At 35.7% G+C, this 18,457-nt stretch overlaps 1 protein-coding gene across 2 annotated transcripts in view; it reads right to left on the minus strand.

Moving 5' to 3' along the window:
* Positions 1–18,457, minus strand: part of EMC2 (ER membrane protein complex subunit 2) — a 451,211-nt gene that overhangs the window by 368,726 nt on the left and 64,028 nt on the right. For both annotated transcript variants that reach the window (XR_008292581.1, XR_008292580.1), the window contains exons 12-13: positions 15,592–15,712; positions 14,433–14,597 (exon numbers count right to left, since the gene is read on the minus strand). The gene's annotated coding sequence lies outside the window, so the exon portion shown is untranslated. The remainder of the gene's footprint in view (positions 1–14,432; positions 14,598–15,591; positions 15,713–18,457) is intronic.

Here is an 18,457-nt window from a genome sequence, read left to right on the forward strand (position 1 = left end):
CTTATTATTTTTAATTTTTATTAAAAATATGTTTCTTTAATTTTTTCTACTATATTCTTTAAATTTTGTGTATATTTTTTCAAATTCTATTTTATCCCATCATCTCATTTTAGTCTACTTCAGTGTATTCATTTTTTCAAATTCTCAAACAATTTCATTTTTATTTTTCCTCTCCCCCTGCTTTTTTTTGCTCTAATCTGTCAAACCATTTTCAACACCCAGGCCAAAAAAACACCTAGGATCTAGCATCATCTATTTGATTTGTGTGTGTGTGTGTGTGTGTGTGTGTGTGTGTATGTGTGTTTAATTTTGAATTTTAATATTTTTTAATTTTAATTTAATTTCAATTTTTCTACCTCATTAGTTCCTTTTCTCCCTTCAAAATGACAAAATGAAGGAATCCACCCCAAAAGAAAGAGCACGAAGAAACGACAGCCAGGGATTTAACCAACACAGGTACAAGCAAGACGTCTGAACAAGAATTTAGAATCATGATAATAAGAATACTAGCTGGAGTCGAAAAAAGATTAGAATCCCTTTCTGCAGAGATAAAAGAAGTAAAAAATAGCCAGAATGAAATTAAAAATGCTATAACTGAGCTGTGATCACGGATAGATGCAGCAGTAGCAAGGATGGATGAGGCAGAATAGAGAATCAGTGATATAGAAAACAAACTCATAGAGAATAATGAAGCAGAAAAAAAGGGAGAGATTAAGGCAAAAGAGCACGATTTAAGAATTGGAGAAATCAGTGACTCATTAACAAGGAACAACATCAGAATCATAGGGGTCCCAGAAGAGGAAGAGAGAGAGGGGTAGAGGGGTTATGTGAGCAAATCGTAGCTTACTTTCCTAACCTGCAGAAAGACACAGACATCAAAATCCAGGAAGTACAGAAGACCCCCCCCATTAGATTCAACAAAAACCGACCATCAACAAGGCATATCATAGTCAAATTCACGAAATACTCAGGCAAAGAGAGAATCATGAAAGCAGCAAGGGAAAAAAAGTCCCTCACCTACAAGGGAAGACAGATCAGGTTTGCAGCAGACCCATCCACAGAAACTTGACAGGCCAGAAAGGAGTGGCAGGATATATTCAATGTGCTGAATCAGAAAAACATGCAGCCAAGAATTCTTTATCCAGCAAGGTTGTCATTCAAAATAGAAGGAGAGATAAAAAGTTTCCCAGACAAACAAAAATTAAAGGACTTTGTGACCACTAAACCACCCTGTAAAAAATTTTAAGGGGGACTCTCTGAGGGGAGAAAAGATGAATATATATATATATATATATATATATATATATGAATATATATATGAATATATATGAATATATATGTGAATATATATATATATATGAATATATATATGAATATATATGAATATATATGTGAATATATATATATATATATATATATATATATATATATATATATACACACACACATACACCAAAAGCAACAAAGATTAGAAAGGACCAGAGAATACCACCAGAAACTCCAACTCTACAAGTATCATAATGGCAATAAGTTCATATCTTTCAGTACTCACTCTAAATGTCAATGGACTCAATGCTCCAATAAAAAGATATAGGGTAACAGAATGGATAAGAAAACAAGATCCATCTATATGCTGTTTACAAGAGACCCACTTTAGACTTAAAGACACCTTCATTTTGAAAGTAAGGGGATGGAGAACCATCTATTATGCTAATGGTCAATAAAAGAAAGCTGGGGTAGCCATACTTATATCAGACAATCTAGACTTTAAAATAAAGACTGTATCAAGAGATGCAGAAGGGCATTATATCCTAATCAAGGGGTCTATCCACCAAGAAGACCTAACAATTGTAAACATTTATGTGCCAAATGTGGTGGCACCCAAATGTATAAATCAATTAATCACAACTGTAAATAAACTCATCGATAGTAATACCATAACAGTAGGAGACTTCAACACCCCACTCACAGCAATGGACAGACCATCTAATCAAAAAATCAACAAGGAAACAATGGCTTTGAATGACACACTGGACCAGATGGACTTAATAGATATATTCAAAACATTTCATCCTAAAGCAGTAGAATATACATTCTTCTCCAGTGCACATGGAATGTTCTCCAGAATAGACCACACACTTGGACACAAATCAGCCCTAAGTAAGTACAAAAAGATCGAGATCATACCATCATACCGTGCATATTTTCAGACTACAACACTATGAAACTCGAAATCAACCACAAGAAAAAATTTGGAAAGGTTACAAATACACTTGGAAACTGAAGAACATCCTACTAAGAAATGAATGAGCTAACCAAGAAGTTAAAGAGGAAATTAAAAAGCATATGGAAGCCAATTAAAATGATAACACCACAACCCAAAACCTCTGGGATGCAGCAAAGGTGGTCATAAGAGGAAAGTATATAGCAATCCAGGCCTTCCGAAAGAAGAAAGAAAGATCTCAGATACACAACCTAGCCTTATGCCTTAAGAAGCTGGAAAAAGAACAGCAAATAAAACCCCAAACCAGCAGAAGACAGGATAATAAATTTTAGAGCAGAAATTAATGCTATCGAAACCGAAAAAACTGGAGAACAGATCAATGAAACCAGAATCTTGTTCTTTGAAACAATTAACAAACTGATAAACCAATAGCCAGTTTGATCAAAAAGAAAAAGGAAAGGACCCAAATAAATAAAATCCAGAATGAAAGAGGAGAGAACACAACCAACACAACAGAAATAAAAACAATAGTAAGAGAAAATTATGGGCAATTATATGCCAATAAAATGGGTAATCTGGAAGAAATGGACAAATTCCTAGACATATACACTACCAAAACTGAAACAGGAAGAAATAGAAAATTTGAACAGACCCATAACCAGTAAGGAAATCGAATTAGTAATCAAAACTCTCTCAAAAAACAGGAGTCCAGGGCCAGATGACTTTCCAGGGGAATTCTACCAAACATTTAAGGAAGAGTTAACACTTATTCTCTTCAAACTGTTCCAAAAAATAGAAATGGAAGGAAAACGTTCAAACTCTTTCTATGAAGCCAGCATTACCTTGATTCCAAAACCAGACAGAGACCACACTAAAAAGGAGAACTATAGACCAATTTCCCTGATGAACATGGATGCAAAAATCCTCAACAAGATATTAGCCAACCGGATCCAACAATACATTAAAAAAATTATTCACCACGACCAAGCAGGATTTATACCTGGGATGCAGAGCTGGTTCAATATCCACAAACCAATTAACATGATTCAACACATCAATAAACGAAAGGACAAGAACCATATGATCCTCTCAATAGATGCAGATAAAGCTTTTGACAAAATACAGTATCCTTTTTTGATAAAAAAATCCTCAAGAGAGTAGGGATAAAAGGAGCATACCTCGAGATCATTAAAGCCACATATGAACGACCCAACGCTAATATCATCCTCAATGGGGAAAAACTGAGAACTTTCCCTGTAAGGTCAGGAACAAGACACGGATGTCCACTCTCACCACTGTTATTCAACATAGTATTGGAAGTCTTAGCCACAGTATTCAGACATCACAAAGAAATAAAAGGCATCCAAATCGACCAGGAGGAGATCAAACTTTCACTCTTCGCAGATGACATGATACTCTATATGGAAAACCCAAAAGATTCCACCAAAAAACTGCTAGAACTGATTCATGAATTCAGCGAAGTTTCAGGATATAAAATCAATGCACAGAAATCAGTTGCATTCCTATACACCAACAATGAAGCAACAGAAAGAGAAATCAGGGAATCAATCCCATTTACAGTTGTACCAAAAACCATAAAATACCTAGGAATAAATCTAACCAAAGAGGTGAAAAAGCTATACACTGAAAACTATAGAAAGCTTATGAAAAAAACTGAAGAAGACACAAAAAAATGGAAAAAGATTCCATGCTCCTGGATAGGAAGTACAATTACTGTTAAAATGTCGATACTACCAAAAGCAATCTACATATTGAATGTAATCTCTATCACAGTAACACCAGCATTCTTTATAGAGCTGGAACAAATAATCCTAAATTTGTATGGAACCAAAAAGACCCTGAATAGCCAAAGTGATCTTGAAAAAGAAAACCAAAGCAGGAAACATCACAATCCCAGACTTCAAGCTATACTACAAAGCTGTAATCATCAAGGCAGTATGGTACTGGCACAAGAACAGACACTCAGATCAATGGAACAGAATAGAGAACCCAGAAGTGGACCCACAAACACATGGCCAACTAATCATTGACAAAGCAGGAAAGAACATCCAGTGGAATCAAGACAGTCTCTTCAGCAAGTGGTGCTGGGAAAACTGGATAGCAACATGCAGAAGAATGAACCTGGACCACTTTCTTACCCCATACACAAAAATAAACTCAAAATGGATGAAAGACCTAAATGTAAGACAGGAAGCCATCAAAATCCTCAAGAAGAAAGCAAGCAAAAACCTCTTTGATCTTGGCTGCAGCAACCTCTTACTCAACACATATCCAGAGGCAAGGGAAACAAAAGCAAAAATGAACTACCGGGACCTCATCAAAATAAAAAAATCTGCACAGCAAAGGAAACAATCTGCAAAACTAAAAGGCAACCGACAGAATGGGAGAAGATATTTGCAAACAACATATCAGATAAAGGGTTAGTATCCAAAATCTATAAAGAACTTATCAAACTCAACACCCCCCCAAAAAACAAATAATCCCGTGAAGAAATGGGCAACAGACATGAATTGACACTTCTCCAAAGAAGACATCCAGATGGCCAACTGACACATGAAAATATGCTCATCACTCATCATCAGGGACAGACAAATCAAAACTACAATGAAATACCACCTCACACCCGTCAGAATGGCTAACATTGACAACTCAGGCAACAACAGATGTTGGCGAGGATGCAGAGAAAGAGGATCTTTTGCATTGCTGGTGGGAATGTAAGCTGGTCCAGCCACTCTGAAAAATAGTATGGAGGTTCCTCAAAAAATTAAAAATAGAACTACCCTACAGCCCAGCAATTGCACTACTAGGCATTTATCCACAGGATACAGGTGTGCTGTTTTGAAGGGACACATGCACCCCATGTTTATAGCAGTACTATCAACAATAGCCAGAGTATGAAAAGAGCCCAAATGTCCATCAATGGATGAATGGATAAAGAAGATGTGGTGTATATATACATTGGAGTATTACTCGGCAATCAAAAAGAATGAAATCTTGCCATTTGCAAGTCTGTGGATGGAACTGGAGGGTATTATGCTAAGTGAAATTAGTCAGTCAGAGAAAGACAAAAATCATATGAGTTCACTCATATGACGACTTTAAGAGATAAAACAGATGAACATAAGGGAAAGGAAACAAAAATAATATAAAAACAGAGAGGGGGACAAAACAGAAGAGACTCATAAATATGGAGTACAAACTGAAGGTTACTGGAGGGGTTGTGGGAGGGGTATGCGCTAAATGTTTAAGGGGCACTAAGGAATCTACTCCTGAAATCATTGTTGCATTATATGCCAACTAATTTAGATGTAAATTTAAAAAACAAAAAATAAAATAAAAAAAAGTCACCCTATCTCAAATGAGGATCATCTAATTCTAGGATGGGAGATCTGTCCTCCTAAACAGAAAAGCACACTAAAATTTACCAAAACAAGATAGAAATAAAGTATTCACACCAGAGGTATCAAGTTTGCATTCATAATATATATACATTATACATATATATATGTATATGTATTATATATATATAATGAATGCAAACTTGATACCATTCATTCATATATATCATATCATATATTCAGATATCATTCATATATATTCATAATATATACATATATATATATCCCAACAAACAAGAGCAAGAGCCCAAGGCTGGATGCCTTCCCAGGGGAATTCTACTAAACATTTAAGGAAAAGTTAATACTTATTCTTTGAAGCTGTTCCAAAAATAGAAATGGAAGAAAACTTCCAAACTCATTATACAAGCCAGCATTACCTTGATTCCAAAACCAGACAAAGACTTCACTAAAAAGGAGAATTACAGACAAATTTCCCTGATGAACATGGATGCAAAAATTCTCATGATACTAGCAAATCTATTCCAACAATACATTAAAAGAATTATTCATCAAGATCAAGTGGGAGTATTTCTGGGCTGCAGGGGTGATTCAGTATCTATAAATCAATCAATATGATACATCACATTAATAAAAGAAAGGATAAGAACCATATGATCTTCTCAATAGATGCAGAAAAAGCATTTCACAAAATACAGCATCCTTCTTTATAAAAATCCTCAAGAAAGTAGGGATAGAAAAAACCCTCAACATCATGAAGGCCATATATGAAAGACCCACAGCTAATAATCATCCTAAATGGGGAAAAACTGAGAGCTTTCTCCCTAAGGTCAGGAACATGACAGGGATGTCCACTCTCACCACTGTTGTTCAGCATAGTACTGGAAGTCCTGGCCTCAGTGATCAGAACAAAAAGAAATAAAAGGCATACAAATCAGCAAGAAAGAAGTCAAACTTTCACTCTTCACAGACGACATTATATTCTTTGTGGAATACCCTAAAGACTCCACCAAAAAACTTCTAGAACTGATCCATGAATTCAGCAAAGTCGCAGGATATAAAATCAAAGTACAGAAATCAGTTGCATTGCTATACACCAATAATGAAGCAGCAGAAAGAGAAATCAAGGAATCAAGCCCATTTGCAATGTGCCAAAAACCGTAAGATACCTAAGGATAAACCTAACCAAAGAGGTAAAAGATCTGTATGCTGAAAACTACAGAAAACTTACGAAAGAAACTGAAAAAGACACAAAGAAATGGAAAATCATTCCATGCTCATTGATTGGAAGAATACTGCTAAACTGTCAAAACTACCCAAAGCAATCTACGCATTTAATGCAATCCCTATCAAAATAACACAAGCATTCTCCACAGAGCTAGAACAAACAATTCTAAAATTTGTATGAAACCAGAAAAGACCCTGCGTAGCCAAAGTAATGTTGAAAAAGAAAACCAAAGCTGGACGCATCACAATTCTAAACTTCAAGCTGTATTACAAAGCTGTAATTATCAAGACAGTAGGGTATTGGCACAAAAACAGACACAGAGATCAATGGAGCAAGATAAAGAACCCAGAAATGGATCAACAAATGTATGGCTAACTAATCTTCAACAAAGCAGGAAAGAATATTCATTGACTTTTTAAATTCATAAATGTGTGCTGAATTATACTAAATATTTTTTTCTTCATCTATTGAAAAAATACTAGCATTAATACATTCTATATAATTAGTTTTGAAAAAATTACAGTTGTCATCAATTTAATACAGACCCAAATTTCTGTGACCCTACTTTATCTAAAATTGTGGGTTTAGGTAGCATTACTGACTCACATCAGCTTCAACAGGAAGAGACAGACTAAGGGAGAGAGGGAAGGCACAATCTTCTCCTCAGACTCCAAAAGCAGAACCCAATGATTCATATACCACCCATTTTTGGTTTTCATCATTTAATGTCCATGTTACTTTCATTTACCACCATCTTCAAATCATCAGTCCTTCTGTGGATCACCTCTCAGAGTACCATGACCCATTGGATCCTGAATATCCACCAAGGACTTAGACTGTATCAAGACCTTTTTGACCTGCAATCAGCATTAGTCATGTACTTGCAAAATCATAGTCTGGGGCCAACTGCAGGCAAAACTCTGTGCTAAGCCCTATGGATACCAGGATAAAATGAGTAAGACATAACACTAACATCATAAAGCACAAGTCTTATGTGAAAGAGAAACCATGTCTCCTTAACTCCACAGAATATGGTTTTGCCTCTTTGAGCTGCTAGAGCCAGCCCTAGAAGGCCCCTCCAATTCCAGTGACCTTTCCTGAGATCTCATTTGGCATGATCTCTCTGCCACGTCTAATGTAGAGCACTTTATTGTTGAAGCTCTCCTTTAACTTTTATTATATTACTGTCTTCTGGTTCTCTTCGGACATCTCTGAATTAGAGAGATGGACTGCTGAGGAGGAAAAAGCATGAGCTTTATTGTAGATCTTGCTTTGAATCATTATTCCACCATTTACTGGGTCACTGTGGGCAAATTATTTCTTTCTGAGCTGCAACTTCCTCATTCTAAATAGGTTAGGATTACTACATGAAATGAGATACAGCATATAAAGTTATTCGTTCAATGGTGATTGCTCTGCAATTGTTATACTTCCTTTGTCTTCATCCTCTATTTTTTCTTCTCCCATCCCCCAAATTTTATTTAATTTTAATTTTTTAAAATTTTATTATTTGAGTATAGTTAACATTCAGTGTTATTTAGTTTCAGATGTACAACACAGTGATTCAACAATTCTATTTAGTTACTTAATGCTCACCATGATAAGTGTAGTCACCATCTGTCACCATATGTTATTACAACACTATTGATTATATTCCTTATGTTGTACTTTTCATCTCTGTGACTTATTTATTTTATAACTGGAAGTTTGTGCCTCTTAATCTCCTTCACTTACTTTGTCAACCCCCCACCCCTTTCCTTGAGTTCTTTAGCAACCACCAGTTTGTTCTTTAGAGTATTTATGACACAAATCAAAACCACAATGAGATATCACCTCACAACAGTCAGAATGACTAGTATCAAAAGGACAAGAAATAACAAGTGTCAGCAAGGATGTGGAGAAAAGGGAATCTTTGTGCACTGTTGCTGGAGAATGTAAACTGGTGCAACTACTATGGAAAACAGTATGGAATTTCCTCCAAAGGTTAAAAATAGAAATAGCAGAAGATTGAGTAATGTTACTCCTGGGTATTTATCCATCCCCCAAATTTTAATAAGCCTTCAGTCCCTAACTTTCTGCTCTCCTCTCTCTATATTCTCTCTTTTCCATAAGAATTACATGGAAATCCATGCTTATATTATTTCCTGTTCAGCCATTTCCCAAATATTCAAGTTTATGATATTAAAGATAACGGTGTCCATTTCAGTATCTACTTTTAAAAATGTAAGTAATAATTATTTTTTAAATATCCATCTAAAATTGAACAATTTGAAGAGCCTGGGAGGGCATGTGCTGGAGAATGAATAGTGATTATCAGAAATCAGAGGAAAGTCCTCCAGATACAGTGACTGTCATTTGTTTTATAACTCAGCAGAGCACTGCAGATCATCATGAAGGTAGTACTCATTACTTAGTTTTGAATCATCTATTTTTGGTCCTTTATTACCTAATTTATACTCACAATCAGTCACTGGTTAAAGAAAGATGAGACACAAGAAAGTGCCTGAATACATATTAAGACATACTAATGAATACAAACATGATAAATGTCTTCAAATGATCTCCTTCAGATCTATTCAATCTGTCTGATAGAAATTTTTTCAAAATGCATCAGTATTTCTTGTACCTCAGAAAGCAGTGCTAATAAAATAAACTATAATGACTGGTATTTCCAATTTGCCTTTATTTTACCCAGGAATATAAACTACTAACATCTATGACACATTTGTTTGGGTATACTAATAAGTAACAACCTAATTACAAAAATGTTTTGGTAAACCACTTCATTACATGCCAGAGAAAAACTGGAAGATAATTTTCAAAACTCCTAAGTTTAAAAATCATATATTATTGTGAAAATGATCACTCATTCATTAAGGTTAGGAATAATCAGTAGTGCCTACATCACTACTATGATGTACAACAATCACTACCTACATCAGTAGGGACCAAAGTGTATTTGTCAGAATGGTACTTGTGTGGAATTTTTTGATTTTAAGAATAACGCCTTTATTGTTTTAGGGAAAAAAAAGATGCACATTTACTTTAGAAAGGTACCTGAGTGGCTCAGTCAGATAAGTGTCTCTTAATTTCGGCTCAGGTCATCATCTCGTGGTTCGTGGGACTGAGCCTGGAGTTAGACTCTGGGCTGCCCACCCAGAGCTTACCTAGAATTCTCTCTCTCCCTCTCTCTCTGCCCTTCACCTGGCACACATGCTCTCTCTCTCTCTCTCTCTCAAAATAAATAAATAAACTTTAAAAAAATACAGTGAAAAGTGCCAGGAAGAAACTAAACAAGACCACCAATATTCCATCACCCAAAAATAATCATTGCCAACTTTTATTGAACATCTTTACAAATGTGTACACTATGCAGATGAGTACTTCAGATGGGCAGGTATATATATAATTTCAGAAAAAAAACAATCATGATTATTTTTAATTTTTTAAATAAATGGAAGGCATTACTGAAAGTCAGGTAAAAGTTTAACCTCCACAGAGGATATGGTTACTAAATAAAAGAACTCTCTAAAGGTAAGAAAGAAATTATAAAAAAATCTTTGCCATCACTTTTGAAGCGATGTGCTTTACCTTTAAACTGCCTCCTTGCAATGAAAGATTAGAGTTATCACATTTTTCCTTGTACCTAATCTCCATCTTACCCTAATTTTTATAATATTTTTCTCTTTAGATCATCAAAGCTTACATTTATACTTTGTTCATTTATATTTTATAATAATCGTCAGTTGCTTTAGTTCTATATTTTTAAAATAAGAAACATTCTACACCACAAGTATTTAAGATTAGATAAGAATTACATAGAAATACCTTATAAATTGTAAAGTGCTAGAAAAAATATTTGTCCTAAAAATTAATATTTCCCATCATTCTTTCTCTGTACTTATGTTTCAAAATTCTCATCCTAGAGAAAAAGGTTTACTCAACTCACTTTACCTCTAGAAAGTTATTCTCTCCTAGCCTGATGCATAAATTGTTGCCCCTACCTCAAATCTAAACTATCATCCAACTTTCAGTATCAAGACCAAGTCTTTCCCCTTCCCCAAGATCTACAGAACTTTCAACCTGCAGGGACGTCTTCATCTAAAGCTGTATAACACTAACATATTATATCACTAGGCAATAAGAATTACTCTTATATTGTCTCACAGGACAGTTATTTGATATTTATACTAATAGAGTTTTCATTCTTACATGCTGTCTTTCAAACTAAACTGTAAGTGCCTTAAGGGCAAGATCTCAATATTAGATTTTTGTCTCCATGTGCCTTCTGTTTTATATATACTGGCAAAACCAGTGCTTCCAGAGACCAGGGAATATAATTCTGCAACACAGTTGGAAGTATACACAAGATTTTAAGTTAACTTACTAGATATTTAACTAAACTTTGCCTCAGAAATGGCCAGTATTCAAAAAATAAAATGAAATACATAAATTACAATGAACATAACCTATAAATCTTCAAATTACAATGAATATAAATTGTCAACATTAAGGAGTTAATTATCGGGTTTTTTGCATTAAGAATCACTATTAGAAGGTGCTTCTGTGTTTTTAATATTAAAAAGGTACTTCTTGGGATACCTAAAAATCTTTATGAACATCAAACATCACAGATTTATGTGGTAGATATAGATGGGTTTACAACAGTGGCTTGTGAGCAAAATGGGTTCTGACTGTAATATATACATGGAAGTTGTTTTTAAAAAGAAATCCCAGATATTAATGAGTTTGCTTTTATTTTCTATTCTATTTACCTTATAAAAATTGAGGGAAGAACTTCTTTAATCAGTTCATTTAGATTTTCACTTGTTTTAAGTAAATAAAGCCTTATACAATACTATAAATAATAATGATGATTTTTCTTTCACCAAAATATACAAAAATAAGCATTATTCTACTTAAGCTAATTTCTTGTATTAAAATTCTACTCATGTCAGGGCACCTGGGTGGCTCAGTCAGTTGAGCATCTGACTTGTGAATTTGGCTCAGGTCACAATCTCATAGTTTCATGAGTTCCAGCCCCACATCAGTCTCTGAGCTGACAAAGTGGAGCCTGCTTTGGATTCACCCTCTCTCTCTGCCCCTCTCTTGCTTGCACTTTCTCTCTAAATAAATAAATAAACAAAAAAAATATTTAAAAATAAAAGTACCATGTCAACTGACAAGATATAATATTTAGTTTTTAACTTTTGGATTTTAGTATTATTATACAAGTTTATTATAATGCAGGTATAGTCAGTTATAGGTAGTGTAATCATGGCACACAACAGAAGTTACATGTGGTGTTCTTGCAATATATGGGTCCATGTAATAAGAAGCTACTGCTTCACTGCCAAGAAGTCAAGTTTAATTTGCTTTCTTTTTCTCTCCCTTTTCAACTGGCCAAAATACAAGTTCCACTGCAAATGCAACAACCAGCAAACACAGATTCCATCATAAATACCTGAAGCTGCCAACCAGGAAACCCCACATTGACAAATAACACTCCCCATAGCAACTAGAAGATGTTCTGGTCAGCAGAAAGTCTGAAAGCTATATTGTAAATAAAATGCAAGCATCCTATATAACTGAAATATAAGTGTGTTTTTTACCACTGACATTAACTATTTACTATTACTCAATAGGTAATTTCATGGTAACTCATACTCTTAGTGGGTTGAGAAATTTTTATAAACCTTTCATTTTGCAGTTTTTAATACATAACTGCTATCAAGGAGGTCCAGCTGTGCCTTAAGTAAAATTCACCATACTCAGTTAAAAAAAAAAAAACTACACTACTAATTAAATTCATAGTTGATAACTTAATTTGAACGTTAAACTTTAGCAACTGTGTGACACTCTTCACCAACATCAGTTGGCTTGGAGACAAAATATGAAATTGGCAAATATTTATAAGCATCCACTGTGGCAACAATATATGTCAGATGCTATAGGGAAAGGAAATTGAAGACTAGACCTCAACTCTGCAGAAATTTTTCTGACAGTTTATAGAAATCACTTATATAGGACACTAAAAAATCAAAGCAGTATTTCATCATAAAATCTTGTCCTTTGTGAGATCTTGTAAGAAACATCATTTGCTCAACAATTTCTCTAAATTCTGAACTTCACAAAGCAAAAATTTCAAGCATTGCATATCAACAGATACAAAACTAGAAAATAGAGTTGAGATAAGATAGAGGTTCATGATCTCCCCAAAGCTTTGGTTTTAAGTCCAAAATATTTTGTGTTGAATTTTATAAAATCTTTCCTCATCATATTCACTATGAAATGTCAGGGCTGAAAAGTGACATCACCAAGATGGCACAGTAGGAGACCCCAGATTCCATCTCCCCACAAAGATCAACAATAGTCAGCTGTCTATGAAAAAAATCAGCTCTGGGAGAGATCAGAAGTTCACTTAAGAAATTGAACAACACAGTAGAAGGAAAAACTTGAGAATAACTACACAAAAAGGAGAGAAAGAAGATCTTCATTCTTTCATCTGATCTTCATCAGATGATGCCAGCCTCATCTCCTCAGGCTGGCACTGCTCCTTGCTACCAGGGAACTCACCAGCTAGAAAAAGTTCCCCTCACTGGGAAAGGGAGAACAGAGTGAGTGATCAGCTTCTGCAGCCTTTCAGGGCACTGCACGAAGATTCCACTTCAGCTTCACCCACCTAGACACGAGCAGAGCTGAAATGGACAGCTATGGCTAGGAACAAGGAAGAAGGGCAGGGGCTAGCAATATCAGCCGCACAGTGGGAGTGACCATGGTTCCTAGTGACCTCCTCTGCAAAGGACCTCAGGAGTTTTTGCAACTGAGGAAACCAGCACAGCCACACAGACTCCCTGCAGATTTCACTGGTTTTCACCCCACAGGTTTTCATGTTCACAGAAGCCAGATACCTGAGTTCTTCTCTCCACTTTCCCATTCCCTCCCTACTAGAGCCTGGGACCCACACCAGTACCCTGCTGTGGCCTCTACTGCTGCTTGATTCCAAGATGCCAGCCTAGACCACCATGGCTGATCCCCATAACCGTGCAAACACTCCAGGCTAGCTCTTCCAGCTGTGCACCTGCACACCTTCAGCCTGACTCCCATCACCAGCCTCCATTGCAATGCACACACAACAGTCAAGAACCTACAGTCACAGGAGTTCCCTTTGACAGCCAGGGGCCCCACAGCTGCTAGTGCATCCACATTTGTCCTTGGCCTTTGTGGTTTCCCCTGGCCCCGGACACTGTGCATGTGTCTGCAACCAGCCCCTGTCACTACACTAGAGCCTGCAGTTGACCCTCAGAGCCAAATGTGGGTACACCACTAGCTCTAACCACTACCACTATCTGCTCCGGTCCCTAGCCACTAGAGCTGAGAGTGCTGCTGAGGAACCAGAAGCCTTTGCAGCCTTTGTAGATTCCCCACATTGTTCATCAAGAATCACACGGTTGTTACGGGCTCTAGCAGGCTAAGCCATTGAGAAAGCATGCCCCACAGGGCTCAGAGCCACCACACATACCTGCATTTGGTGCCCCAAACGAATAGATCCCACATCACATTCCAAGATGGTCCCCCAACACAGGTGAAGGTCTTTCCTTACCAAAGTCAGTCCATAAAGTCTGGAAGAGGTGACTCCTTCCTCAAATGTATAGACACGTATGCAAGACTACTGGAATCATGAAGAATCAGGGCAACATGACACCATCAAAGGAACACAGTAAATTTCCCATAAATGATGTCAAAGAAATGAAGATTCAGGAATTGCCTGGTAAAGATCAAAATAATTGTTACAAAGATGCTCAGAAAGCTACAAAAGAATATAGACAATTAATAAAATAACATAAAAACAAAATGATAAATTTCAACAAAGAGATAGAAAATATAAAAAATAATCAAAGAGAAATTTTGAAACTGTAGAATACAATGACTGCACTGAGGAAGTCAGTAAGAGCTTCAACAGAAAACTGTTGAACTGTAACAACCTAGCAAATGAAATAAACAGTGAGCTCAAAGACAGATCATTTGAAATTATCCAGTCATATAAGGAAAAAGAATGAAAAAGAATGAAGAAAGCCTACAAGATTATGAAACACCATTAAGAGAAACAATTTATGTACCAATGAAGTCCCAGAAGGAGAAAAGAGGGAGAAAGGGGTAGAATGCTTATGTAAAGAAATAATGTCTGAGAACTTCCTAAACCTGGAGACAGATTAGACATCAAAATCATGAATCTAATAGGTCACCCCAAATTTCAATCTAACATAATTTTCTCAATACACCTCCAAATCAAATATATCTAAAATAAATCTAAAACAATCCTCTCAATACACATCCAAATCAAATATATCTAAAATCAAAGACAAAGAGGGGCTCCTGGGTGGCTCAGTTGGTTGAGCATCCTTCTCCGGCTCAGGTCATGATCTCCCAATTCGTGGGTTCGAGCTCTGCGTTGGGCTCTCTGCTGATGCCACGGAGCCTGGAGCCTGCTTTGGATTCTGTGTCTCCCTCTCCTTCTACCCCTCCTTCGCTCACAATCTGTCTGTCTCTCTCTCTCAAAAATAAATAAATATTAAAAAAAAATTTTAATCAAAGACAAAGATAATTTTAAAGGCATAGGAGGAAAGAAATTTCCCTCATGCAAGGGAATCCCTACTAGGTTATCAGTGGTTTTCTCATCAGAGAACTTGCAGACCAGGTGAGAGTGAGAAGACATATTCAAAGTGCTAAAAGGTAAAAACTGCCAGCCAAGAATACTTTACCTGGTAAAATTGTCCTTCAGAAATGAAGGCTAAATAAACACCTTTCCCAACAAACAAAAGCTTCAGGGATTCATCACCACCAAAACTGCCTTCTATGAAAAGCTGAAAGGAGTTCTTCAAGCTGAAACAAAAGGACACTAGTAAGTAATATGAAAACACACAAAAATATATAATAAATTGGTAAAAGTAAATGCATAGCCAGATTCAAAATACTCTAATACTGGAATATGATAGTGTAGCTAACAACTTAAAAATATGATAAAGGTTAAAGAAAAAAGTATTAAATATAGCTACAGGTACAAAAACTTGTTAATAAACAATACAAAAATATGTAAATTGTGACATGAAAATATATGTGAGAGGAAGGAGGAAAAGTGTGCAGTTTTTACATACAAGCTAAGTTAAGTTGCTATCAGCTTAACATTGACTATTAAATCTATAAGATGTTTTATGTAAGCCCCAGGATAAGCACAAAACAGAAACCTACAGTAGACACATACAACATAAAAAGAAGGGAATCAAAGTACACCACTACAGAAAAGCATCAATTCACAAAGGAAGATAACAAGAGAAGAAAGAAACAAAGGAACTACAAAGAGCCAAAAAAAAAAAAAAAAATTAATTTAATTTAAAAAGATGGCAATAGTAAGTCATTATCTATCTATAATTTCTTTAAATGTAAATGAATTAAATTCTCCAATCAAAAGGCACAGGGTAGATAAATGAATTAAATAAATAAATAAATAAATAAATAAATAAATAAATAATTTTAAAAAGACCCAACTGTATGATTCCTACAAGAGACACAATTCAACTTCAAGGACACACAGAAACTCAAAGTGAAAGGATAAGAAAAGATAATTTCATGCAAAAGGAACCCAAAAAAGAGCAGGGATAGCTTTAAAATCAAAACAGACTTTAAATCAAAATATGTAACAGGAAACCAAGAAGGTTATTATGTAATGATAAAAGGGTTCATTCATCAAGAATATATAACAATTATAAATATATATGTACCCTACATCAGAGCACCTAAATATAAGCAAATACTAACAGATCTGAAAGGAATAATAAATAAGAATACAATAATAGGGGACTTCAATATCCCACATTCAACAATGGGTAGATCATGCAGACAAAATATTAATAAGAAAACAGTGAACTTAAATTGTACTTTAGACCAAACAAACATAACAGAAATATACAGAACATTCCATCCAACAATATCAGAATACATGTTATTTTCAAGTGCACATGGAACATTCTCCAGGATAGATCTATAGGTTAGGTCACAAAACAAATCTCAGAAAATTTAAAAGACTGAAATCATACCAAGAAGCCTTTCCAAACACAGTTAAATGAAACTAGAAATAAGTAACAGAAAAAAAGGCTGGAAATTCACAAATACATGAAAATTAAACACACTACTGAAAACCAATGGGTCAAAGATAAAATCAAGGAGAAACTAGAAAATATCTTCAAACAAATGATATTGGAAACACATATCAAAATGTATGGGATACAGCAAAAGCAATGCTAAGAGGAAATTTTATAGCAAGGAGTGCTTAAATTAAAGAGAAATATCTCAAATAAATAGCTTAACTTCACACCTTAAGGAACTAGAGAAAGTTAGAATAAACTAAGCCCAAAGTTAGCAGAAGTGAGAAGATAGCAAAGATCGGTACAGCAATGGAAGATCAATAGAGAAATGGAATAGAGAATAGAAAATAGAAATAGAGAAATGAAATAGTGAACAAAAATAATTTTAAAAATCAACAAAATTAAGAGTAGGTTTTGTGAAAAGATAAACAAAATTCACAAACCTGTAGGTAAGCTTACCAAGAAAAAGTGGGGAGGACTCAAATAAATAAAATCATAAATGAAAGAAGAGACATTACAACTGATACCAGAGAAATATAAAGAAGCATAAGAGACCACCATCAACAATCACATACCAACAAATGGGACAACCTAGAAGAAATGGATAAATTCCTAGAACTACACAACCTACCAAAACTGAATCATGACTGGAAAATAGGAACAGATCAATTACTAGTAAAGAGACTGATTCAGTAATCCGAAACCTTCCAACACAAAGAAAAGTCCAGGACCAGATGGCTTCACTGATGAATTCTATAAAACATTTAAATAATTAATCCTGACCTTCTTAAACTCTTCCAAAAATTTGAAGGCGAGAGGACATTCCCAAACTTATTTTACAAGGCCAGCATTATTTTGATATCAAAGCCAGATAAGGACACCACAAGACAAGGAAACTACAGGCCAATATCTCTGATGAATATACATGCAGAAATTCTTAACAAAATATTAGCAACTGAATTAAAAAACGTATTAAAAAGACTATACAGGAAGGAGGGACCAACATGGTGGAGAAGTAGGGGGATCCAAAGTTCCCTTGTCTCTCAAACAAAGCAGCATTGAAGCTAAAGGACTTTGAATTCCGAGAGTCCAGGAGACAAAGAGACAGTCACTTCCAGGGCCCCACCGGGACAACCTGATGAGTCATACGTGTGTGACTGCCAACTGGGAGAGATAAAGTAAACAGAGGGAAAGGATCCCCTTCTGCAGAGAGACAAAGGGAAGAGAAAGAGAGGGTGGGGAAGCATAGGACTGTATCTGGACAAGAGAAAAACCTCAGACCAGGAGGGAGAAAGATCCAATCTCTAACTGAGGGGCTTTCTCAGGACTGGGGCCAGCTGCCCGGATCGCACACCTGGGGAGAAGGGAGCCAGTCCAGGGCCCTGTGGCTAGGTCAGGGGCACAGTCTGCAATAGGAGAAAGCAATCACCTCCCTGGAGTGCTGTGGGGCAGGACAAAGCCAGCCTGTGCCTGCCAGCCAGGAACC

Source organism: Acinonyx jubatus, chromosome F2 (assembly GCF_027475565.1).
Source record: "Acinonyx jubatus isolate Ajub_Pintada_27869175 chromosome F2, VMU_Ajub_asm_v1.0, whole genome shotgun sequence".
Taxonomy (NCBI): domain Eukaryota; kingdom Metazoa; phylum Chordata; class Mammalia; order Carnivora; family Felidae; genus Acinonyx; species Acinonyx jubatus.